Below are 26,790 nucleotides of genomic sequence, written 5' to 3' on the forward strand. Positions count from 1 at the left end.
ACCAAATCGACTGTGTAATTGGGAATAATGTGGTAAAGAATGCAGAAAACTTTAAATATCTGGGAACGATTGTATCATCTAATGGATCATTAAACAATGAAACTAAGGAGAGCATTAGACAGGCTTGGCGAGCTGTTGGAATGTTGAAATCTGTTTGGAATAATAATATGCTTTCGGTACATACTAAATTGAAAATTTACAAGTCCATGGTTAGACCAATTTTAAATTATGGGCATGAGTCATGGTACAGTACAACTGCAACAGATCAGAAAATATTAGGATTTGAGAATAAAATACTGAGAAGGATTCTTGGGGTAAAGTGGCAAGACAGAGTTACAAATGAAAGAGTATGGGATATTACGAGAGCGGAACCAGTTAATGAATATGTGAGACTGTCTCGCTGGAAGTGGCTGGGGCACATATACAGAAAAGAAGGAAGTTTAATACAGGATGTGCCAGAGTGGACTGCTAGAGGAAGAAGAGGTAGAGGTAGGCCGAGGGAACCCTGGTTGAGGACAATGAAAAGAGAAGCAGGAGAGGAGTGTTCGTGGGACCTGAAGGAGATGGCAAGAGAGAAATATTGGTGAAAAGAGTTTATCGAGGCCCTATGCATCCCGTGGGGTGCCACAGGAATTGACTGATTGATTGATTGATTGATTGATTTTCAAAGTGATGGGGTTAGATACAACCATCACAGAAGCTTTCACTGCCATGGCACTCTCCAGCTGAATAAATGCGCTTGGATGTTATGCGAGTACACAGACGACATCATCGGATTCTATTTCTTGTATATGTTCGAATCCAGGCATAAACTGGCAGTCGGTTTCCTAGCAGTTCTAATCCGCGACAAACACTTAACATTTCACCACTTCGGCGCTAGTACTCACTGTCTGTATTCAGTGCATGATAGGGCAGCCGCATTCATAACTGGTATGGTGGAATTAGCGAGGGTGCTTTTGTGATATGGTGATGGCTCTTGTGGAAGATCAGTAAAATCTGCTTTCAACAAAATTAAAAAAAAAAAACTCATTCCTACCACAGTCTGGGATCAAACTAGTGTACATATACTAACTAGTGCCATCAGTTTCACTCCCATATCCCATCACTCTAGTCTTGGCCTCTCTCACAAACTGTTTCACATAAAAAAAAAAAAAATGAATAACCATGGAGACATACCGCACCCAAGCCTCAGTCCAGGAGTGATACTGATCCATCACTCAAACTTTTATTACAAAAGTTCTTCACATCATTCGCCAGCTTTCCTTCTGCACCATAAAACTTAAATGCCTTCCATATTTCTCCCATTTTCACCATATTATGATATTTGTCCAGGACCAACAATATTACATATGCACAGCACTTTCCCTTGCATGCTGCCTCCATCATCTGTTTCACGGCCGTGTTCATGATGACATAGGATGATTCGTAGCACCTGTTCCTTCCACTATTATTTTGCACCTTACACCTTTACATTTTCTAATGGTATCTGCATTGTTTTGATATCCACTTAATTTGCATCTGTAACATACGGCGGTATATTGAGGTGTAACGTGCAAAACAAATCACCTAGGAAGAGGTGTTACAAGATCTCCAAAGCCAATCACAGTACGTCCCTCATAGCAAACGATTAATCCGCTCGTCCCCTGCCATTCAGGAAACCACCCTGGGACCAACTGATTTGTTGCTGCTTGCTGTCCTTTGTACCCGTGCACTCCTGTATAAAAAATCTCCCTCCTCCCCTTCTTTCCCTCAATAAAGTTAGTCTCTCTCTCTCTCTCTCTCTCTCTCTCTCTCTCTCTTTAATCCTGTAACTGCATCTAGTTCCCAGGCGTCAGTCAGTCCTTTGTCAATCTGGTAGAGACAGACTGAAAGGTGGAAGTGTAGGTGGAATACAAGGAATTCATAGACAGCTAAAACAGGAGAGGCAAATACGGATACAAAGAACAGAAGGACCGAACACAACAACAGGCTGAGTAGAGAGAAGGGGGCGGGGAGGGATAGAAAAAGTAACAGTGAGAGAGAGAGAGAGAGAGAGAGAGAGAGAGAGAGAGAGAGAGAGAGAGAGAGAGAGAGGATAAAACCAGGAAGCTTACAGCTAGATGAAGGAAAGCTTGGAGAAAAAGGGTCGAAAAGATAAAGGAGAGTAAAAGAAAGGAGGGAAAGAGAGGAAAGAGAGACAGAGGAAGCGAAAGAAAGATATACGAAGCTAAAGAGATAAAGAAGATAAAGAGAGAGTAAAGAGGGTAAAGAGAGACCGAAAATGGTACATAGTGTGTGGGCGAGACAAGGGTACTGAGGAGGGTAAAGACAGAGACGAAAAGCAGGCAACTTTCTGTACTAATTCCCCCAACACAAAGCCACCCTGACCGTGATGTTACCTCTCTCTCTCTCTCTCTTTCCCCTCCCTTCCTTCCCTCACTATCTCGTCCCCCCCCCCTTCCTTTTTTCCTAATTTCCTCCGTCTCCCTCGCTCCTACCTCCTTTTCTCTCTCTCTCTCTCTCTCTCTCTCTCTCTCTCTCTCTCTCTCTCTCTCTCATACCACTCGTACTCTACAAGTACATTATACTGACGGGGTCCCAGGTAGAAAGGACGTCTGTCTGTCTGTCCGTCTGCCTATGTCCGTCTTACTGTGTGTGTGTGTGTGTGTGTGTGTGTGTGTGTGTGTTCATTATTTACAACCAGTCTCCTATGACTCAGGAGTGAATGGTGTCTGGTGGGATCGGTAATAGCATATATTTGTCCTGATCATAATATGGTTAATAATGACAGTACTATCACTCAGGCTCCTATAACTCCGTTGAATGAAACCTTGTTATTAGTTGTAATAGTATGCTAGAGTTGTCCTGGCATGCAAGTGTTAACATATACGCATAGACAGTACAAATGACAACAGCTACACGACCTGAACCCATCATAATACCTTACTGTTACACTTTTTCTGTTCACTCTAATCCTGGTAACGGTAATGAGGTGTGAACAGTGCTGATTAACTGCCGGGCATGGATGTTTGGCGAGTAAATAACAGATATACTGGTGCTCTGTTGACTGATGGAGGGTAGGCAGGATGGAAACTGGAAAGCCTGAGGGACGTAATGCGGGTCGTTGATTGGCCTCATTTTTTTTAATGTGTCCGACACTTGTCACTGATCTGACAGTGCTTTCCCTGAGGCCCAGCAACCTCCCTGCGTGCCACACACATTCACATGTCACGTGTGGTTGCTAGTATCCACGTTTATATTGAATACATACTATGGCTGCCTCATTCACGACTGGTAAGATGGTACTAGCGGATGTTCTTTTTATGACATGTCGGTGGAAAATCAGTAAAGTTTGCTTTCATGATATCCAGATTAAACTGTTTCCTGCCCCAGCCTGGGATCGATCTCGCTTCTTCTTCTTCTTTTTTTTCTTTTTCTTTTTTTTTTTCGAACAGAAAACGAGTTTTCTTCCCACTCAAGCACCACCTGCCCCCGGTATACACCATCACAAACCTGCGTGACATACAGCTGGCGTCATTCCAAGAGTCCTCTTCTTTCTTGAGGCACAACCAACATCGTCCTTGCAACAACCCCTACACCACCATGAGTTTTTTATACTTAACTGGTGATGCTGATGATTTCAATTAGATTAAGTCACAGTATCCAACTTAGAGGATATCATCACAAGGAAGAGATGCTAGTAATCCTCTTGATTTTTCAGTACGATGACGTCAGTTTTATATTAATCAGACTGCGACCAGACGATTTTGTATATCTATTTTACTGAATTATGGTAATGACAGGGTTAGTGAAGGCTATATCTAACCCCTGCAATGTAAAACAATCTTCTCTGGGACGAAAAAAAGCTGCCTGATGATAGCAAAAATATCATGAAAAAGACGTCATCGTCCTGAATGGATTAAGTCCACAAGAATCGGATAGGGTCCAGCACAGACAAGGGCGGGCAGTGATGCCTTTACGTGTGTGGCCATCAGAATGAATGACGCCAGATTATAACTCCTCCAACCCGACTGAATATCACCAGTGAGTTTACTCTAACCTGATGAAGATCCCACATGATTTTCAGCTCGGTTGACGGCCAAATGTAGCCAGACTGGTGGATCGTTTTGACTGCAAACCAAGGAGAATGATTACTGTCTTATACTAACTAAAGATCACCGAATTTCATTTAAACACGGCATTGTTTTTCAGATGCGTTAGTGATCTATTTAGCTCAGACTAAAACAGACCAACTGTAGTTATTCTGTGGTAGGTGAAGGCGGCCATTATCTACTCATCTGATGTAGTGACGCCTTCATGGGTGACGGGTCAAATGGTTTCCAGTAGCCCAGGACACCATTTACTACACTGGGTGGTAACCATACAGCCAAGTGGGTGGCTGAGGGCCTAGTGAATTAAGACGCTGCCACAGATGTGACTCATATGGGACTTACGGCCGAGAGATGGCTGGGGTTTACTGCTCATGTACTACCGCCTTGTGGTGAGCAACTATCACTTACAGTACATGCGTACACTGACCAGCCTTGCCCCGGGCCCCTACGATCATGATAGGGCAATAAACAACTTGATGACGGAAGAGATATCTTTCAGCAAATGTACACCTGATCACTGCCAAATCAGTTGTAAACATTGTCCCAAATATAAATACTTATGTCTGTCTGTCTGTCTGTCCGTTTGTCAATTTAGGCTTCCTTCCTGCAACACTGTTAGGAAAATTAAAAAAAAATCCTCTAATCTGGCATCACTCTGTGTGTGTGTGTGTGTGTGTGTGTGTGTGTGTGTGTGTTTTCCTCGTCCCCTGTAACTGTAGGAGAGAAGTCGGTTTTTTGTGTGTTTTATTGTGTGGTTGTGTAAAATTACAGTACCTCTCTCTCTCTCTCTCGTCTATTCTTATCATCATTATTTTCTTACCATCATTTTTCCTTTTTCTCCGTTCATAATTTTCTCCCTTCTTTCCTTCTTTCCTTTCTTGCTTGACAGCTTCCGTTCTGCCTTCCCTTCCTCTCATTTCTCCAGTTCGTCTTCCCACCTTTCCCTCCCTTCCACTTTTATTCTTCTTTCATTCATCTTACAATCTCATCCTCTTTCCCTTCTCCCCCGATTGTCTCTGTCTTCTTTCTTTTGTACCATTGTGTCTTCTTCTTGTCCTCTCTCCTTTGGTCCTATGTAAACTTCATTTCCTTTCTTCATTCTCTTCCTCTTTTCTTCCACTCCCCCATTTCTGTTCCTTCCTTCCACTCCCTCCTTCCCTCAATCCCTTCTTTCCTAGCTTCTACCCTCTCTTCCATACTTTCTTCCGTCCTTCTTTTTTCATCAAACTCCTCTCTTTTCTTTCGCTTACTCTTTGTTGTCTTGCCTCATCTTCCTCTTTCTTTCCTTCCTTCACATCCTCCATATTTCCATCTTTTCCACTCTTCCAATGCTCTTCATATAATTCCTCATTTTATTCCATACCGTCTCCCATCCCATCCTGCCTTCCTACTTAATTTTTATTGTTTCTTTCTTTCTTTCTGTTATTGCCTCCCATTCAGTCAATTTCTTACTCCTCTCCTCCATGGTTCCATCCCTATCTGCCCGCTTTTTTTCTCCTCCTCATACCTTCCCTTCCATTCAGTCAGGTCCTCCCGACTTCTCATTCAATTCCTACATTCCTCCCATCCTTCCCTACCTCCCAACATACCTATTCTCTCTTCCAACCTACCTACGTATCTCCCAACCAACCTTACCAGTACTTTCAATTAAAATTTCCACATGACTTCCCCATAAGACACACACACACATAAAATAGAAAAAATCATCCACGAGACAAAAATACGCTGCCCATCCCCCAAACCAAACACTAATTAACTGAAAGCAACACTTTCCATGCACAAAAGCAATGTAAAACTTTGACTTAACACTATATATACCGCCTCCCCCTTCCCAAATCCAGAAAAATCGCACACGCACACAAGCTACGTCAACAAAACACATGAACATTTTTCTTGCCGTCCAAGGGGACACACACACACACACACACACACACACACACACACACACACACACACACACACACACACACACACACACACACACACATCGCCATCATCATCAACACCTTTGCTACCACCATAACCAACATCATCCTCATTCCCCTCTTACTCCTCCTCTCCCTCATAATCATCATCATCACCACATAATATCACCGCCACCACCATTCTCACCAACTCCATCCTCATTCCCCTTCTCCTCCTCCTCCTCTTCCTACTTCTCATCACCATCGTCATTTAATCATCATCACCACTACCACCATCACCTCTACCACCCAGAACACAAGTCGGAGTTAACAGAGGCACGGGAATCAAACGCTGAAACATATAATATCCGCGTCACATAAAAGACCGCTGAATCACGATGACTTGCATAATACAGAGTTGTGCATGAAAACTACTGATTGTGTTTGGTGCTGTTAAAGATTATGCATGATTTTATGGCGGCCTGATGCTAATATGCTGTCGCTGTTGATAAGGGGGTATTAGATAATGGTATTTTTAGCTTGGCATAATTGGTAATGAGAGAGAGACAGAGAGAGAGAAAGAGAGAGAGACAGAGGTAATGGCTGCTGGTGTGTGTGTGTGTGTGTGTGTGTGTGTGTGTGTGTGTGTGTGTGTGTGTGTGTGTGTGTGTGTGTGTGTGTGTGTGTGTGTGTGTGTGTGTGTGTGTGTGTGTGTGTGTGTGGGGTGAGGCTAGGCTAGGCAGCTCACCACAGATTCCTATCTAAGCAGTGAATGTCTGATAGCCTATTTGCCGCTCCCATACGATGCATCTGTGGAGGAAATTCGTAAGCATGGATGGATGCTGGGAAGGAGGGAGGGCGGGATCGACAGATGGAAGGGTGGAAAGATAGATGGAGGGATGGAGGGAAGAATGGATACATTGATGAATGAATGGACTAAGCGTGGGAAAGAAGGAGGGATGGGCCAGTAAAACAGTGAGTGAGTGAGTGAGCGCGCTGACCGCACATGCATATGTAGTTCTTGGATGTGATTTTTGTGTATAAAAAGATTTTCTTTATAAGCTGTGATTTTCCGATGCATATTAAGTGGTCATCCGTTATAAAGGCCGTAACTCTCCTGCACCAATACTGAACAACATTTGCATATGGTCTAACTGAATCTATCTACAGTATTCAATCGGCCGGTCTAATTTACATGTGCATACTTTGTGTATCGCTGTAAATCTGTTACACTTCCCTAGTGTGCTTCCAGAAATTAGGTATATCTATATTAATTTTAATATACCTACACTCGGTACCTACTCACAGTTTCCCACACATTACCTACCGTACCTACATAAACTACCTTTGCAGACTGCTTGCTTACTGCTCAGATAATCTACCTGCAAAGTCTGCCTACATATTGCCTTACCACACACAGCAATCTACCTACATAATTTACCTACAAATATTTTATCCACAAAAGCTCCCTATAGTTCATCTGCCTACATATACCCGATACCATCTACTTATACAAGCTAACTACAGATTATCTACCTACATAATGTACAACATACACAACTTACACAGTTTATCCACACACACAAAATCTGCAGCAACACAAGCCGTTTCCAACATTTAACAACATTCCCAGACCTACTCTTACACTCAAATGGCTCTCAGCTGAATAAAATCGTCTGGCGTTAGATGCAAAAGAATGACAGAGTTGTCCCACCCAAGACTGAGGTAACTACTTACAGTATAAACTCACATAATTTACTTAAATATAAAGATAACCCTCCTAAACGTATTCTCTCTCTCTCTCTCTCTCTCTCTCTCTTGTTTCACACCCTCCCTTCCTCCTCCCTACCTACTCTCCCTCTCCCCCCCCCCTTTCACCTTGCTATATAAACACTGCGTTACTTTTCAGTTCGTATTTGAGGGAGTCCAAGCCGGGCCGAAGCTCTTGTATTTTCTGCGTAAACAATTTTTAATATATGAGCATAATTCAACCACTTAATTACCCTATTAACACAATTACAAATCACTCCTCCAGATGATTATTACTTCCTCCCCGTAATGACCAGTACAGCTGCCAAATTACAGAGCTATAGAAAGTCACCAAGGCCACGAAATTCCCGATTTTGAAAGAAATAGTGTTAAATCTCCAGAAATGGCTATTAATAATGTTTAATATTCCACAACCCGTTACGGTAATACCAAAGCCTTTAGAATGCTGCTAAATAATGAGAGTATCTGCAAAATGTTTCAATTTCATACCGCAGATATTCAAAGTTCGGCGCTACCTAGATGTAAATATTCTAAATCTCGCTAAGTTGTTATCGGTTCACTTGGGCATATGATGCAACCTAAATCCACACTATTCTATTTAGATGAGGAAGTTTTAAAAAATCCAAAGGCTAACCGGAATATTTTTCTTCTCTTTGGAAATCGAGAATTCCCCTGAGATACAGTCTTGTTACATAATGCGTGTGTAGAAGGTGACAGGTTAATCATCACATACCTTGCTTCCCTGCCAGCCTCTCATTCATCCACTCCCTGAAAAATAAATGGAATATATTTTACAATAATCATTCGGTAAAACATTAGTCTTCCTGCAACTGTGCCTGGCACAGACATACAGGGTGGTCCATATATAATGATACCTTTCCACTCCGCCATGTGATTTTTCGTGTGTTGCAGGGACGGCTCAGTCAGCGTTATCAGTGTCTGTTCTGCATCACTTATTCAGTTTCTACTCCCACTGCCACACCCACACCCAAACCAGCAGACTGAGCCGTACCTGCAACACATAAGGTACAAGCAGGTGAGTATCTAGTGGAAGGCTACTTACGGACCACCTGTGTATTGGCTTCTCCGTTTATTACGCCCCCTGTCTTGTGTGTTGCGGGGACGGTTCAGTCTGCTGGTGCCAAGGTTACAAACATTTTGGTTGCTTCGTGACATTAGCAATCAACCAGTCAATCAGTAGAGGTAAAAAGCAGACGCAATAATCCATGACAAGGATGATGGGAAGCAGTAAATGATGAAGGGCAGACACGGCTGACGTTGATTAAATCATCCTCGCAACACGCGATAATTTTATAGCTGTAAGTCGCGTGGCACGACTCTGAGGTTGTCATTATCGTACCCTGGCAACCTACGATTCAAAAGTGCGTCTGATTTCGTATCATATTATACATGAATCATATTGTTATGCACGAATATATTATTCACGAATTTTATTATACACGAATATATTATACACGAACCACATACGTCTCATATTATACACGAAATCAGACGCACTTTTGAATGGTAGGTTGCCAGGGCATGATAATAACAACCTCAGAGTCGCGCGCCGCGACTGTAGTAGCGTGCAGTGTACAACACATGGCCTACCTTGTATATAGAAAAAATATAAACAGATAGATCGACAGACCGATTGGTCGTTTAGTAGGTAGGCAGGCAGGTTGACAGATAGATAGATAGATAGATAGACTGACTGACAGAAAGTCAGATACAGACAGACTGACTGATAAACACATACGGTAAACAGATGAACAAACACCCAGACGGAAATACAGCTAGAGAGAGAAAGATACCGTACATATGGTAGATATATGCAGACAGACAGACAGACAGGCAGCTAGGTACACAGACAGACAGACAGGCAGACAGGTAGGCACACAGACAGACACACAAGCAGGCAGCTAGGTACACACACAGACAGACAGGTAGACAGTTAGGTACACAGACAGACAGACAGGCAGACAGGTAGGCACACAGACAGATGAACAGACAGGCAGGTAGGCACACAGACAGATAGACAGACAGGCAGGTAGGCACACAGACAGATGAACAGACAGGAAGGTAGGTACACAGACAGATAAACAGACAGGCAGGTAGGCACAAAGATAGACAGATAGACAGACAGGCAGGTAGGCACACAGACAAATAGACAGACAGGCAGGGAGGCACACAGATAGACAGATAAACAGGCAGGCAGGCACACAGAATGACAGATAGACAGGCAGGCAGGCACACAGATAGACAGACAGACAGGCAGGCAGGCTCACAGATAGACAGATAGACAGGCAGGCAGACACACAGATTGACAGATAGACAGGCAGGCAGGCACACAGATAGACAGATAGACAGACAAGTAGACACACAGACCGACAGACAGGCAGGTGGCACACAGACAAACAGATAGACAGGCAGGTAGGCCCACAGACAGATAGACAGACATTCAGGTAGGCGCATAGACAGACAGATAGACATGTAACTTGCAATACTTTGGTGATAGAAACTCCGTGTACAAACAGCTAGATAAGGAGTTTATTACAAGCTCACAGTAAAATAGTCTGCCCTTCTCGGCTGTCTGCTATCAACTGATGCAATAACGCCGTCTTCAGGCGTGGGAAAGGGTGCTGACCTAGCAAGATTAGTGGAGGCATGTATGCATTGGGGGGGGGGACATATATACATCGGGGGTAGACATATTGTGGAGGGGGTACACAGGCAACAAACAGCTCGTGTCAGGAGTCGCAGTCATAAGATAATATATTCAAAAAACTCCAATTTAATTTTGCATGAAAAACTCACTGAATATAAACCACTGTCGATGAAAGTATGGGAATGAAGGTATAATTTATACTTGTGTATAAAATTACAGTACTGTGAAATATATAACTCTCTCATGGCCGGGACAACTCCATCCCAGCTGATGCCATATGATTATAGTCAGTTGTCAATGAGTCAGAGGAACCTGAGGGAGTTTGTACCATCACCATTACCCCTCTGATGATATACCGTCACCATTACCCCTCTCATGATATACCGTCACCATTACCCCTCTCATGATATACCGTCACCATTACCCCTCTCATGATATACCGTCACCATTACCCCTCTCATGATATAACGTCACCATTACCCCTCTCATGATATACCGTCACCATTACCCCTCTCATGATATACCGTCACCATTACCCCTCTCATGATATACCGTCACCATTACCCCTCTCATGATATACCGTCACCATTACCCCTCTCATGATATACCGTCACCATTACCCCTCTCATGATATACCGTCACCATTACCCCTCTCATGATATACCGTCACCATTACCCCTCTCATGATATACCGTCACCATTACCCCTCTCATGATATACCGTCACCATTACCCCTCTCATGATATACCGTCACCATTACCCCTCTCATGATATACCGTCACCATTACCCCTCTCATGATATACCGTCACCATTACCCCTCTCATGATATACCGTCACCATTACCCCTCTCATGATATACCGTCATCATTACCCCTCTCATGATATACCGTCACCATTACCCCTCTCATGATATACCGTCACCATTACCCCTCTCATGATATACCGTCACCATTACCCCCGTCATGATGGGAACAACTTAATTCTCTGTTCCAGCCAAAAGCAGACGATTTTTATTCAGTTGAAAGTGGTTCACAGGAGCCGAACGTTGGTGTTAATATCAGGCTGTAAGTCATCCATCTTAACAATCACGACACTGTAAAAAAAAAAAAAAAAAAATTCACATGATTATGAACCTAAGACTCAATCAGCTAAATAAAATCGTTTGGTGTTAACAGTAAAAGAATACAAGAGTTATGCCGACCCTCAAAGGGTTAAGGGTAACAGTATTAACACTCACAGGCATCTTTAATTACCTACAGATGAATAAAATCGTTTGAACTAATTGAACAAGCACAAAAGTATTTGAGGTGAGAGCTTCAGAAACCCTTGGCTAATGCCTTTGGTGTGGTGTGGTGTGAAAGGGTGATTATGGGTGGCATGGCGTGGCGTGGCGTGGCGTGGCATGGCGTGGTGTGGTGTGAGAGGGTGATTTTGGGTAGCGTTGTGTGGTGTGATATTGGTTAGTTAAAGGCGCTGAGGTCTACAACACTGATGCACTTTATTTCCAAATATTGTTATTGACAGCAAGACTGACGAGGCCTCCAAAGATGCTCCCACATCCAAAAGAATATTAAACTTCTCCTAAATTTGAGAGGGGTATTGGCCACATTAGTGTACTCCCAGGCTTCTATAGCTCACCGTCATGTGGAAAGTCTTGTGGGGTTAGCTGGATTGAGAGGGTTAAGTGAGCACATTCAGTGTTGGTAGTCCGCATTCATTATACTGTGGTACACATTACGCACATAATCATCACAATACCATACACATTCAACACATATATATCACTCTCACACAACACATTCAAAATAATGCAACTCCAGCACATCCGAGTACATGTTACAATACCACATACACTTAACATATACTCATTATTAAAAACTCATACACATCCAACACATACATGTAACAATAACACCTACATGCTTCAATACCACATACACTTAACATACACTCATTATTAAAAACTCACACACATCCAAAAAAATGCATGTTACAATATCACATATACCTAACATATACACGGTATAGCAAACTCAAACAAATCCAGCACAAAGACTATATAATATTATACTAACCATAAACAATTAGCCTTATACACAACACATTCACATTACTCATGCACATCCAGTGCCATACAAAAAAAATCATACATCTATTAGGGACCCCTTCCTCCTCCTATTCCTCCTTCTAGGCAAAGGTAAATCTGGACACAATATGGTGGAAGTGTCCGATCTCATAAACCAGTGGCCGTGTGGTGGTGTGCGTGTGTGTGTGTGACACTTGAGAGGCCCCTAATGTCAGGTGTGTGGGTGGTCCTGGCACGCACCTGGAACGAAAACACACACACACACACACGGGGAGATTTTGCTAGGCAAAAAGCCTAAATAATAATAATAATGATGATGATGATAATAATAATCTATCTATCTATCTATAGCCCGACGCCCTAATCCCGCAAAGGGTGGCCGCAGACAAAACGCCTCCAGGTCACTCTGTCACCCACCATTTGACTACCCTCCCCCCAACTCACCCCCCTCCCACATATACCTCTCAACTCCATCCCTCCACCTCATCCTCGGTCTACCCCTCCCTCTCCCTCCCTCCACCTCACCTACATACACCCTCTTAGTCAGTCTTTCATTCTCCATCCTCTCCACATGTCCAAACCACCTCAGTGTATTTCTCCTAATCTTCTCAACCACATCCACATCTACCCCACAACGTTCCTTCACTTCTTCATTCGTCAACCTGTCCCTCCACGTCACTCCACATGCTCCTCTCAAGTAACTCATTTCCACTGCTCTCACTCTTGACTTGTTCCCTTCTTGCAAGGTCCACGCCTCGCTTCCATACGTCAGGGTAGGGATCACTATACCATCATGCAGTGACTTCTTAACTTCCATACTCACCTCCCTATTTCTCATCACTGCTTTCAGTGTACCAACAACCTTCCTTCCCTGCTGTACCCTTTCATTTACTTCATCCCCCAAAGTTCCATCCTTACTCATCACACTACCCAAGTACTTGAATGCACTCACATTCTCCATATCCTCACCATCCAACCTCACTGCACACTCTGTGACTTCATTCCTCTCAAACACCATAACTTTACTTTTGTTTACATTAACTTTCAGCTTCCTCCTCCTACACACTGTCCCAAATTCATTCACCAAACCTTGCAACTCCCATTCATCTTCACTCAACAATACTGTATCATCAGCAAACAGCAACACCGGAAGCTTCCAAATCTCACCCTCATTCATTAGGGCCACCCCCACATCCACTGCCCTACCTTGAACCTCCTTTACAACCCCATCCATATATATATTAAACAGCCATGGAGACATTACACACCCCTGTTTCAGTCCCACATTGAGATCAAAGAACTCACTCAGCTCACCATCCACTCGCACCGTAGCCCTAGCTCCCTCATACATACTCTTCACAGCACTCAACAATTTCCCCTCCACTCCATATATTCTTAATATCTTCCACATACCTTGCCTAACTATTCTGTCATAAGCTTTCTCCAAGTCCATGAAGGCAGCATACACTTTCCTTCCCTTCTCTAGATACTTCTCCACTAAACATCTTAGAACAAATATCTGGTCTAATAATAATAATAATAATAACTATAATAATAATAAAGGTACGGTACTATCCTACTAGCCTGCCTGCCTCCACCTGCCCACCCACCCCAATAATCATCTCGTCGCCCGGGTCGTGTGATACACATTTGACGCATAATTTACGCCATTCAGGCAGCATCACGCAACGCACCGAGTTGTGTGACGCTGACACCTGGGTGTTTGGCACTTACTACACAGTTATTCTGGATGTACAATTTGTTAGTTCTCCTCGGTATGTATCGGGGATATTCAATATGGCTCCAAGATTATGAATGGATAACTGTACTTTACGTAATTCCAAAATAATCAGTAAACTTGCACCAGAAGTAATGTTCTATTTTAATGGTGAAGTATTATGTATCACTGGCAATCAACAGGCACTGTGATTTTGGAAACGATCAATTTAGTTTTAATTTTATTCTTCATGATGTATTATATATAGTGGACAAGCAGCGTAATTCAGACTGCATTACTGACTTCATACGTACGAATATACTGTGCCAGACATGAACAGAGGGACAGGATGTTATTTGTGATTTATTTTGTATATCTATGCTGGGTGTATTTTTGATGTTCAAGTGTTATGCATTAGGGATATTCAAAATAGCTTCGAGGTATTTCTTTTACCTTAATAATAATGTATCTGGGACTTAGGACTTCAATTTATTCTGGATGTATTCCTTCAATATATAATATGTTGGTACACAGTATATAAGGGATATTTAGTTTACTACTGTATTAATTATATTTTTTATGATTTATTATGTTTAGGGTACAGACTATTACGGGGGACTTGCAGTGGAAATTTATGTGATGTGTAATGTCATGTTTTATGGAGAAGGGTTATTTATTAAGGACATTCACTACACAGACTTTTCCAACTGCGTAAGTTAGGGATAACCTTCATTATACTCGTGTGTGTGTGTGTGTGTGTGTGTGTGTGTGTGTGTGTGTGTGTGTGTGTGTGTGTGTGTGTGTGTGTGTGTGTGTGTGTGTGTGTGTGTGTGTGTGTGTGTGTGTGTGTGTGTGTGTGTGTGTGAGAGAGAGAGAGAGAGAGAGAGAGAGAGAGAGAGAGAGAGAGAGACCATACCCTCTAAAAGGCAACACACCCGCACAAACTCCACCAAAACCATAATACAGATACCATACCACACTATACCACAACAACCACTGTACACCACATTTCAAACCACACTAATGGTGATATACCACAACCACCACTGTACACCACATTTCAAACCACACTAGTGGTGAGATAGTGTGGTGACCACACTATTTCACCACACCACACCACACTAGACCACACTGCACACAGCATAACCACCAGCATGTCTCGTGACCCATTACATTTGTGTAAGAGTGCTCGGTGTACTGACATTTCATTTTATTAACAACACACGACACAACATTACCACCCACACTCTCGGTCAAATGATGCAGCAGGCATGAAAATGACGCAACATTATAAAAAGAACTTAACTAATATCATAAGAAATTATGTGTTGGTTACTTGATGTTTCCTCAGGAAGTGAGAACAAATCAATTATACAATGAAATGTGGAAATTATATTATCACCGCCCGACGACTTTCCATTCAGTTTAGGGAAGACTTGCAACTCGCCAACACGTAAAAATGTGACAACAGGCAAACAAGATACTCTTCTGTTAGCCTATCAACAATCCTATTTATGCCCCACTCGGAGCGTAGAGACCCGGGGCTAGGCTATTCCGTCCAAACTTTTACGGCAATGGTGACCAACCTCATTCGACCCTGAGTGCCATTAAGTAGACAATAAATCCCAAACATCTCTCAGATGAAAATGCTAATATTACATATATATATATATATATATATATATATATATATATATATATATATATATATATATATATATATACAGTATATATATATATATATATATATATATATATATATATATATATATATATATATATATATAAAGAAGAATCTGTTAATAACTGAGGATTAAGAGTAGTATGATAAATGAGACATCGTTTCTATCCAATGTCGGTTGTTTTACCTTATTTTAATCAACACCAAACGATTTTATTATTCGTACGGGGACAACTGATGTACCAAACACTGAAATGAACTTTTATCATAAAAGAACTTACTTGATATCAGCGATTACTACAGTAAATGGAGTTAACTGTCTCCATCCAATGACTCTCTCTCTCTCTCTCTCTAACACCGCCAAATCATTTTAGTCAGCATAGGGGGACAGGTCACAGTGGAAGTGTTGGATACCGTGTAGACTTAAGTATTACCATCATAATTAAGGTTCTTCATATAATAAAACGTCTGGTACATGCCACATTCAACTAAAACAGACGGCATGATGGTGAGATATCTACTGGAGAAAGTATCTGACACCTTCACTACGATAGGCGTCCCTTGCAGTTCAATTACATAATTTGATGCTGGCCAGAATAATGAGGTCCGGATGATGATGATGATGGTGAAATTTACTGTATCAGCTCAGATTAAATAGTCTGGTGTTTAAACGATGATAATGATGATGGAATATAATGTATCAGCTCATATCAATCCCTTCCTACAAAATGTCTCCTTTAAACTGCATCAAATCAGCAGGTGGCGGCAAGAATTAAACAGCATATAAGTCCTAGTGAAGGGGTTAATGGCCATTGTGTCCAACCATTCCATTAGAGAGGTCTCCCTTAAGCAAATGTAGAGGCGTCAACGTAGTGACAGGTATGAGAGAGAGAGAGAGAGAGAGAGAGAGAAAGAGAGAGAGAGAGAGAGAGAGAGAGACCCATCCTGCCTTGGTACATTAACGGAAACTCAATAAACTCTCTGAAACTCGCTAACTTTTTATTTATGCTGACATTGGGCTTTGATCCAGTTTTGTAAAAAAATAAGTTTTATGTTTACTGTGTGTGTGTGTGTGTGTGTGTGTGTGTGTGTGTGTGTGTGTGTGTGTGTGTGTGTGTGTGTGTGTGTGTGTGTGTGTGTGAGAGAGAGAGAGAGAGAGAGAGAGAGAGAGAGAGAGAGACCATTGCAGGACCGAACCTTACGCTGGGAGGGGGTGTTGGCCAGACTGAACCCTTCATTATGTTGTCAAAGGTCGTATTATTAGTGGTAGAGGATGTGTCGTAGTACCTGTTCTTTAGTGACTAATTACGCATATTACACCTCAGCATTCTATTGTATGTTATCTCCAAGGTGGGCTACATATAATGCTCCTCTTCCTCTCCAGTGTCATCATGTATAGCCTACCTTACATCATTTATTCATTTTATCTATACCCACTGCCACACCCACAGTATACAACATAAGAGGTCATTAATACATCATATGCATACGTAAACTGGTATGTAAGAGATCCCAGGCAGCCTCTTAATTCAGTAAGAATATGGGACTAAAGATTGAACTGGCTAGGTTTGTGTGTGTCAAGGGTCTGTATACGCCACTGGTATGAACCCTGGGTGTATACACAGACAGCCATATGTGCCACTGGTATGAACCCTGGGTGTATACACAGACAGCCATATGTGCCACTGGTATGAACCCTGGGTGTATACACAGACAGCCATATGTGCCACTGGTATGAACCCTGGGTGTATACACAGGTAGCCATATGTGCCACTGGTATGAACCCTGGGTGTATACACAGACAGCCATATGTGCCACTGGTATGAACCCTGGGTGTATACACAGGCAGCCATATGTGCCACTGGTATGAACCCTGGGTGTATACACAGGCAGCCATATGTGCCACTGGTATGAACCCTGGGTGTATACACAGGCAGCCATATGTGCCACTGGTATGAACCCTGGTGTATACATAGGCAGCCATATGTGCCACTGGTATGAACCCTGGTGTATACATAGGCAGCCATATGTGCCACTGGTATGAACCCTGGGTGTATACACAGGCAGCCATATGTGCCACTGGTATGAACCCTGGGTGGCAGCCATATGTGCCACTGGTATGAACCCTGGGTGTATACATAGGCAGCCATATATGCCACTGGTATGAACCCTGGGTGTATACACAGGCAGCCATATAAGGAGGACACACAGTATTACTAGAACCCACGCTGAATGTCCGCCAAACTTGGATTGTAGCCGTGGTGTATGTACAGTATATCTGAATAAAATCAAGTCCTCAGTGATGACGACGACGACGACGATGATGATGACATCAATACTAACTACTATAAGGGTAATGCACTAATCACTGTAGATGAAAATTCCATTCACATTCCAACAAAAACTTTTTAAAAATAACCTATGAATAACTTTCGTCCCAAAACATCCCCCCCTCCCTTGCCCCATCACCACAGATACCCCTCCGTGTCTCGTTATTTTATCAGCTGGCTTTCACTGTTATCAGCGAACTGATAAGACGGAACAAAGGAACACTTCAGCCCGTGATATTTAACTATGACACAGATTTTACCTTGCTGCCTATCGATCTGACTGTCTCTGTCTTGTTATCTATCTGGTTTTCTATCTACGGTATCTAGGTAGCTGGTAATCAAGCTATCCATTTATATCTACCTGCCTTTCTGTTTACCGTTTTGTTTATCTATCTGCCTTCTGTTCTGCTATCCGTCTCATAATATCTTACGTGTGTATCTATTTCTCTGTTTGTTATCTGTGTATCTACCTGACGCCGCATCTTGTGAGGGGTGGCCTCTAATGATAAGACCTCAGTAATGACCCCTCCCGCCACGACAAATCATCCTGCTTCATAAACTCTCTCTCTCTCTCTCTCTCTCTCTCTCTCTCTCAGCAGTTATTTCCTCTCCTGCTGCCTCTTGTTCTTTGCCTCGCCTAACTCACATTCTCCTCTATTCCTAATTAACCTCCCCTTCTCCCTCCATTCTTCTCTTCTTTCTTTCTCTCATTCCATTCACTATACCCCTTCACTTTTACTCTCTCAACCCAGTCCCCAGAGAGAGAGAGAGAGAGAGAGAGAGAGAGAGCAATACAAAGGCAGATTAGGTAGGGAGCATTAGCACACAACCATCCTGACTGAAGCGAGATGGTACACACACACACACACACACACACACACACACACACACACACACACACACACACACACACACACACACACACACACACAGAGGTAGGAATGGGAAAAATGAATGACAGTAAGGAAGATGAGGAATGGAGGAGTTCAGAAGAATGGGGGGAAAGAGGAATGGGGAAAGAGATGAGAGAGATGGAGAAAGAAGGGTGGGATGGAAAAGGTGAGAGAAAATGGGAGGGAGTTAGGGTAGAATGGAAAGGTATTAGGAAGAAATAGGAGAGGATATGAGAAGGAACAAGGAAGGTGAGGAATGGGGAAGGAAGGTGTCAAAAGAATGAGATGACACTAAGAGGGAATATTGAAGACATGAAGTTAATCTGCTGGTGAGAGAGAGAGAGAGAGAGAGAGAGAGAGAGAGAGAGAGAGAGAGAGAGAGAATAGAGTCATCATTATGTGTGTGAGTGAGGGTAAGTAATATAGTCCATTGTAATCGGTTGTAATGGCGGTACAAGGTTGGGCAGATGTGGGACAGATGTGACGATCATTATACTGGGGTGGGTACACGGGTTGGGGTGAGGGAGGGGAGGAAGGGGAAAGGGAGAGAGGAAGGAGGAGGTGGTGGGAGAAAAGGAATCGCAGGGTGGGGAAGGGATGGGGATACAGGAGGTAGTGGAAGAGGGCTGTGTGGGGGAGGAATGGGAAGGTAGTGACAGGGAGGGAAGTTGTAAGAGACAGTAAAGTACGGGGATAACAGTGGAGGGAGGGGGAGGGGAGAGGATAGTGGGGGGAAGGGGGATGACTGTGGGGGTAAGGAGAAGGGGGGATGGTAGTGGAGGAATGAAGGTAGCAGTGGGAGGAGAGGATGGATGGGAAAGAGGGACTGGGTGGGGAGAGAGGGGAATGGAGTGAGAGAGGCAGTGCGAGGGAACTTCCTGAAAGACTATGGAAAAGCTGTGATAACGGGAGGGAATGGGAAACGAGGGTAGTTGAGATGGAGTAGGAGAGAGTGGGAAGAAAGGAGAATTAAGATGGAGTGGGAAGTACGGAGAGGGAAGGGAAGTTGAGAGGAAACAGAGAAGGGAAGGCATGGGATGGAATGGGAATGATGAGAGTCGGCATGGAATAAGAAGGATAATGGGAAGGGGTGTATCAGAAGGATGGAGTGGCAGGGAAAGGAACTTATGAAAATGGGGGAAAAGATCAGAAGCAAGAGGAGGAAGGATGGCATCAAAGGGAGGGGTGGAGGAAGGAAAGAGAAATGAAAATGGGAAGTGATGTGGATGGCTGCAACTGGAATGAGAGGATAGATAGTTAAGGTAGAGGAGGAGGGGAACTGGAACAGTCAGTTTACCACATTTGGACAGAGGGCTACCTTCTCATACCTACTGTGTTTTTGCGGATGTACGCAGTTTTACTCGTGTTTGAAAGAGTCCCCTGGTGATTAGACGTTACTGACAGCTCCATCTAATCCTTCCAATACAAGTCTCTCTCTTAAACTGAATAAATTTGTTTGGAGATAGGAAACGTGAAAGTCATCAGGTTCAAGAAGTTAATAAGAGTGTGAGAGAAGAAAGACTGGGAAGAATGGTTGCATGTGGAAATGTCGAAGGGTGGGAGACTATTAAGAGAAGAAAGACTGGGAGGAATGGTTGCATGTGGAAATGTCGAAGGGAAGGAGACTAATAAGAGAGGAAATTGTGTGAAAGAAACAGAAAAGGAAAGTACTAAATGCTGCATAATGATGCCGATGATGATGATGGTGATGATGATGATGGTGATAAGTGACTGTAATAAAGATGATGAATGAATGAAGACGATGACGATGAGCAGAAGATGGAAAGAAATTTGCTTTAGGAGAGACTAGTAAAAAAAAAAAAAAGAAGAAGAGGAAGGACATAGTCACCTGAAAGGGAAGAGTGTGTGGAACACTACAGAAGGAATATAGGGGAAAAAAAAAAACGGGTGATCACGACAGAGCAAAGGGCATTTCAAAAATGGAGAGAGAGAGAGAGAGAGAGAGAGAGAGAGAGAGAGAAGGGGGGGAAGAATAGAGGGAAGTAGATGGATGCATAGAACATGATCTGAAATGGAAGCAGAATGGTAACGAGAACACTGATTGATGAGGTTTAAACTGCCTCTTCTTTTTCACTCATACCCTTTCCTTTGCCCACAAAAGTGTGGTATGCAGTTTTTTTTTTTTTTTTTTTTTTTTTTTATTTTTTTTGAAGATGATGAACGGAGAAAGGAAAAACAAGTTATACAGACAAAAACCCATACACCAGACTGCAGGTGTCCTTCTTTCATTTAAAAAAAAAAAATCTGTAACATATGGACCTGAACTGCTGTGGGTTGAAGTTAGGGGTAATCTACTTTGGGGAAGCGAGATCCAAAGAGAAGCAGTTTGGGGAACAATGGAATATTGGTAGACATAAGTTCTGCAATATGACAGTGTGAAGGTCAAGTCATGAGCGCTACCAGATGCCCATGTCGGACGGAAGAACGCGTGGAAAGGCGGCACAATAGATCCAACTTCATTCCTTAAGGTAACAATGTAATATTCCATTTAACAGTGAAAAAACTTCCCCCTACAACTCCAAACAATCTCAAAATCATCATCCACCGGAATTTTTCAGCCACCTTGGAACTAAAAGCCACTTTATAAAAACAAAAACTAGCAACTTCTCTCGTCATACAGACCGTGACGTCATCATAACCAGGACATAAATACGGGCGTGAGGCTACCAGGCGCTCAGTCGAGAAGAGGAAGGTGGACAATGAGGGAGGTTATATGTGCTTCCTTTGTTCCCACTCCTGACGTGAAATTGATACTACTGTGCCGAGGAGAAAGGGAGAGATGGGGGTGGGGAAGAGAGGGCAGGGAGGCTGGTTGGGCCATCTGCGTCCAGGGAATAGTGGGAAGGCGGGAGGGGGAGGGGAATGGTACAAAAGGATATGAAAGAGGGAAGGAAGGAATGTGGGAGGCGAGGGAGGGAGGCAAGGGGACGAGAGAGAGAGAGAGAGAGAGGCAGACAGACAGACAGACAGAGACAGAGAGACCTGGCATCAATGTAAACAAACACACGTGGTCGTATTTACACTCCACCATCATCATTTATTATCAATGATCAGTTAATCTACTAATAGTGATCTCTCTGTCTGCTGATTTTTCAAAGGCTCTCCAATAAATTATCTTTCTCTTTCCTTTTTCTTTGACCTTTATTCTTCGTCCACGCTCTTTCTCGCTCACTCACTTTTTCTTTATATTCCTTTTCTGTTTCTCTCTTTCTAATTTTTTTTTTTTCAGGGTCATCTCTAATTTTCTTTTCCTTTCTCATACTTCTTCTGTGTCCCTCATCCTTTCACTTTTTCTTTACATTGCTTTTCAGTCTCTTCCCTGTCTCTGCCCTCTTTAATTCTTATTTTAATTTACTCAGTAGGACTCACACATTCTTTCCTTGGTTTTTGTTCTCTCTCTCTCTCTCTCTCTCTCTCTCTCTCTCTCTCTCTCTCTCTCTCCAATAATTGATGAAATGATACTTAACCACAGCCTCCCCTCTCTCGTAATTTGGAGGGGACAGAAGTGGGAGAGGGAGGAAGGGAGAGACGAGGGAGAGGGAGAAAGGAAGAGAAGAGGGAGAGAGAGAGAGAGAGAGAGAGAGAGAGTGAGAGGAAAAGAAAGAGTGGAAAGAAAGCAGAAGGGAAGGAAGGGAAGGGCTGAAGGGAAAGGAAGGGAAAGGCAAGAAGTGGAAAGAAAGAGGAGAGGAGGACGTCGGGAAAAAAAGGAGCAAGTTATTTTTTATTCCTTGTCCTTTCTTCTTTTGTACTACATATTCTCACCTTCAGTATCCCTTGTTATCAACTGCTCTTTGTTCTCCTTCCTTCCCAACCTCCTTTCCCACTTTTCATACTCCTAAATTTTCTGTCTCCATTCCCTCTTTTTATCTAATTCATTTTTTTTTTTTTTTACATCCTAGATCTTTTCCATTTTCCCTCTCCTTCATTCCCCTCTCCGTCTCCTATTTAACCTTTGCTTCTCCCTTCCCCCCTTTTCCTTACTCCTCTCTTGTCTGTCTTTCCGTTTTCCTTCCTTTCATTGTCCTATTTTCCTCCTAACTGCTCATCCTTCCTTCCTTCCAGTTCCGTTTATTTTTATTACCTTTCTTCCTTACCCTTCTTTTCTCCCATCTCCCTTTCCTTCTTCTTGCCTCTTTCCTCTTTACCTATCTCTGTCTCCTCCCTTTTTTCATATCTCTCTCTCTTTTCTTTTGTTCTCTCTCTTCTCTATTTTCATTTCTTTATTTTACTTTTCTCATTTCCGTTTCCCCATTTTCTTTACGCTAATTTTCTCATTCTTTTCTTCCCTTTTCAGTTTTCCTTTCCCAGTTCCTTCATATCTCTCTCTCTCTCTCTCTCTCTCTCTCTCCACCCCGTCTTCCTTATTCACTCTGCGGTGGTGGTGGTGTAACTGAAAGCACACTTGCCCCGCAGGCAAGTCTTGGGTTCTATTCCAGTGCCGGTCATGATACATTTAGTCAGGGTGTTGTGTATCCCATCCTGTCTGTGGTGCCGCCACCTGCCACATTTGGCTTGGCTGGTTTTAAAATAATCGTCATACAAAACTGGTTAATTTCATTCCTTGACCACAGCCAACCACACAGCCATTTTATTCATCTTATACAACCATCCTGCAATACGATGACATCTTCTGTATTTCATCCTTACTCTTCCTACACCATTATATTTATCTTCAATCCTCGTACTGATGAGGTATAATTGATGTGGCTATTTGGAACTCAATGCCTCCTTGCCCATTTGTCCTCCCTCTACTCACCCCCTCCTTCCCTCCACTTAATCCTAAATCACTCTCCTTTTCTCTCCCTTGATCCTCCTTTCATTATCAACCTCCATCCTTTCTCTTGTCCCAACCCTCTTTCCCTTTACTTCATCTTCCCTTCTTTATGGTACTCTCCCTTCTCTTCCTCTTCCTCTCACTCTCTCCTCTCTTCACCTTCTCCGATTTATTTTTTATGCCCCTCTCCACATTCCTCACTTTGTCCTCTCTGTTTTCCCTCTTTTTCCTGCTCCATTCACTTTCTCTCTTTCCCTTTCTTCATCCTTCCATCTTTCTCCTCGTTTCATATTCCTCCTTCTCCTTCCTCCATTTTCTCATCATTTCCCTCTCCTTATACTCCCCACTTCCCCCTCTTCCTCTCCTTTTTTCATCTTTCCGTCATTCTCCTCCCTTCTCTTCCTCTCATTCCCCTCTTCATCTTTACATCTTCTCCCTCTCTATATATTTCCTTCTTTCTCTTCCCTTTATAATCCCTCCTCTTCCACCACTCTTTTGTCCCTCCTCCCATCTCACTTTTCTTCTTTCTCTCTGCCCACTATACCTTCCCTTCTCTTTCCTCCCTGGTACTCATTCATCTATACTTTCTATTCTCTCTCTTATCTTCTCTCTCGTTTCCATCCTTCCCTGTTCTCTCATTTTCATCTACTCTTTTCATTCTTCCTGCCTCCTTCTGTTTCCGCCCCTCCTTTACCCACTCCCTCCCTTTCTTCTAGTTTCTCCCCCTCCCTTCTTTTCCCTATCCTTCGTCTATGTCTCTCACCCTTCTCCCTCTCTCCTTTCTCAACCATTTCTCTCCTTTTCCTCCTTGTTTCCTTCCCTTCTCCCTCTCATTTCCTTCTCCCTTTCCCACCTTATTCTGTCTCCCCAACACTTCTCATTTACTCCCTCACTCCCCTCTACTCCTTCCCTCCATCTCTCTCACCTTTATTCTTTCACTACATTTTCTCTCTTTCCCTATACTGTTTCCCTTTTCTTCCTTCTCTCCCACCTCCCTTCCCTTTATTTTCTTCTCACTTTTCCTCCTCTTTCTCTCTCTCACTTTTTTCCTCTTTCTTTCGTCTTCCTTTCTCCACTCTCTCCTTGCTATTCTTTTACCTTGTTTCATTCTCTCTTCATTCCTTTTATTTCATCCTCCTTCCCTCTTTCTCCTCTCTTCCCTTCACATTCCCTCCCATCTCAGCTCCTTCTCCTCCCTCCCTTCTTTCTTCTCCCTCCTTTCTCCCCTTCTCCATCCCCACCTTTCTCCCCTCCATCCTCTCTTCCCCCTCCTCTTCACTCTCCCTCACTCCTCACCCCTCTCCCTGCCCCTCCCCCTCATCACGTACCACAATTAAGCTCATAATGACCCTCCTCTCAATTACCAGGATCGCTCTGCAAGTCTCCTTCCTCGTCGACTTACAGTAATGTACTCCCATTGGCTGTACTCCGATTACGTGTACTCACATTAGATGTATCATCATTACGTGTACTCACATTTGATATGCCTCCATTACTTGTACTAGCATTTGATGTACTCCCATTACGTGTACTCATATTACATGTCCTTCCATTGCGTGTACATCCATTACTTGTAATATTATTACGTGGTAAAGTGGCAATGCTTAATCAATCCTGATCATATGCAAGCATCCCCCAGGACTAAATGACCAAAGACAAGAATCGGATAAAGACCAAGACAATGCCTGTGCCACAGCTTCATGAAATCTGTGTCTTCCATTTACATCACCAGTTTTCTTAAAGCCACGGACAAACCCCAAACAGTAAAACTGTTTTCACTCATTTTATAGGTCATAGAAAACCTTGTTTCAGCTGATCCTACTCAAAGATTAGCATTTCGACAGACAGGTCCTCAATCTCTGACAGCAACGAGTCCAATAACACTGGAATTAGAACCCTGGTGCAGTGAGCACACGTGGTGCCGCCAATGGACGTAATCTTCCACTGAAATACTGCCGTCAGCAACATCCTCGTCTTTATCAGTCAAAATGAACTACATCCAGGGAAGAACAGGGGATGGGCAGACTCTCTGAACCAGACATTAATCCTTTTTCTTGACTCATCATATAGTGTGACTCATCTCTGAGTCACAGTTCATTGCGGACCACTCCACTGGACAGCCAAGGACGGGAATGTACTCTTGTTGCGGCTCACCTCAGTCATCCATCAGGCACCCATAAAAAAGGCTTTACACTTTTGTTGAGGCTCACCTCAGTCACAAGCACGCCAATACGCCAGCCCTTCATTCACTTCGTCAGGCACAGTAAGTCATCTCATGTCACCTCACCGCCCGAGTTCGGTAGAGGGAGTCATTCCCGCTCTTTTAACTCACCTGTGTAGCGCATGTAAATTAACCGCCACGGGCCTTGCTGTCATTACAGAGATACGGGCACCCAAGTACAGCCCACTCACATACACTAGTTCATATACCAAGGCCACACTTGCAGTCACCAACACTCACCCATCCAACTGCCCCACACAGTACACAAAACAATACCCTACATCTTTTCCCTGTCATAAAACATCGCTACTAGAAAAACTGCCATAAGTGTTAAAGACTGGTATTCTTGGGCCAATGTCGAGTAATAAACATTATATCCACACGGTCCAATGCTATGGAGTTACAATTACTGACCACCTTATGGGCGGCAACGGGGTGCCATATAATTCACCCACAATGTCATCAGTAACTGTAGCTCCATAACGGGTGACAGCTGGACCTTTATTGATGAAGCATTTATTACCTACAATTAGACGGCTAATAAACGACCTGAAGTTTGACAAACACTTCCTTTTCATTTGATCTTTTTCTCACTCCACTCTTCCCCACCATTATCCCTATCTCTTCGCCTCC

This window comes from Coenobita brevimanus, chromosome 58, assembly GCF_032717465.1.
Source record: "Coenobita brevimanus isolate Jiangsu-jjx chromosome 58, ASM3271746v2, whole genome shotgun sequence".
NCBI classification, from domain to species: Eukaryota; Metazoa; Arthropoda; class Malacostraca; order Decapoda; family Coenobitidae; genus Coenobita; species Coenobita brevimanus.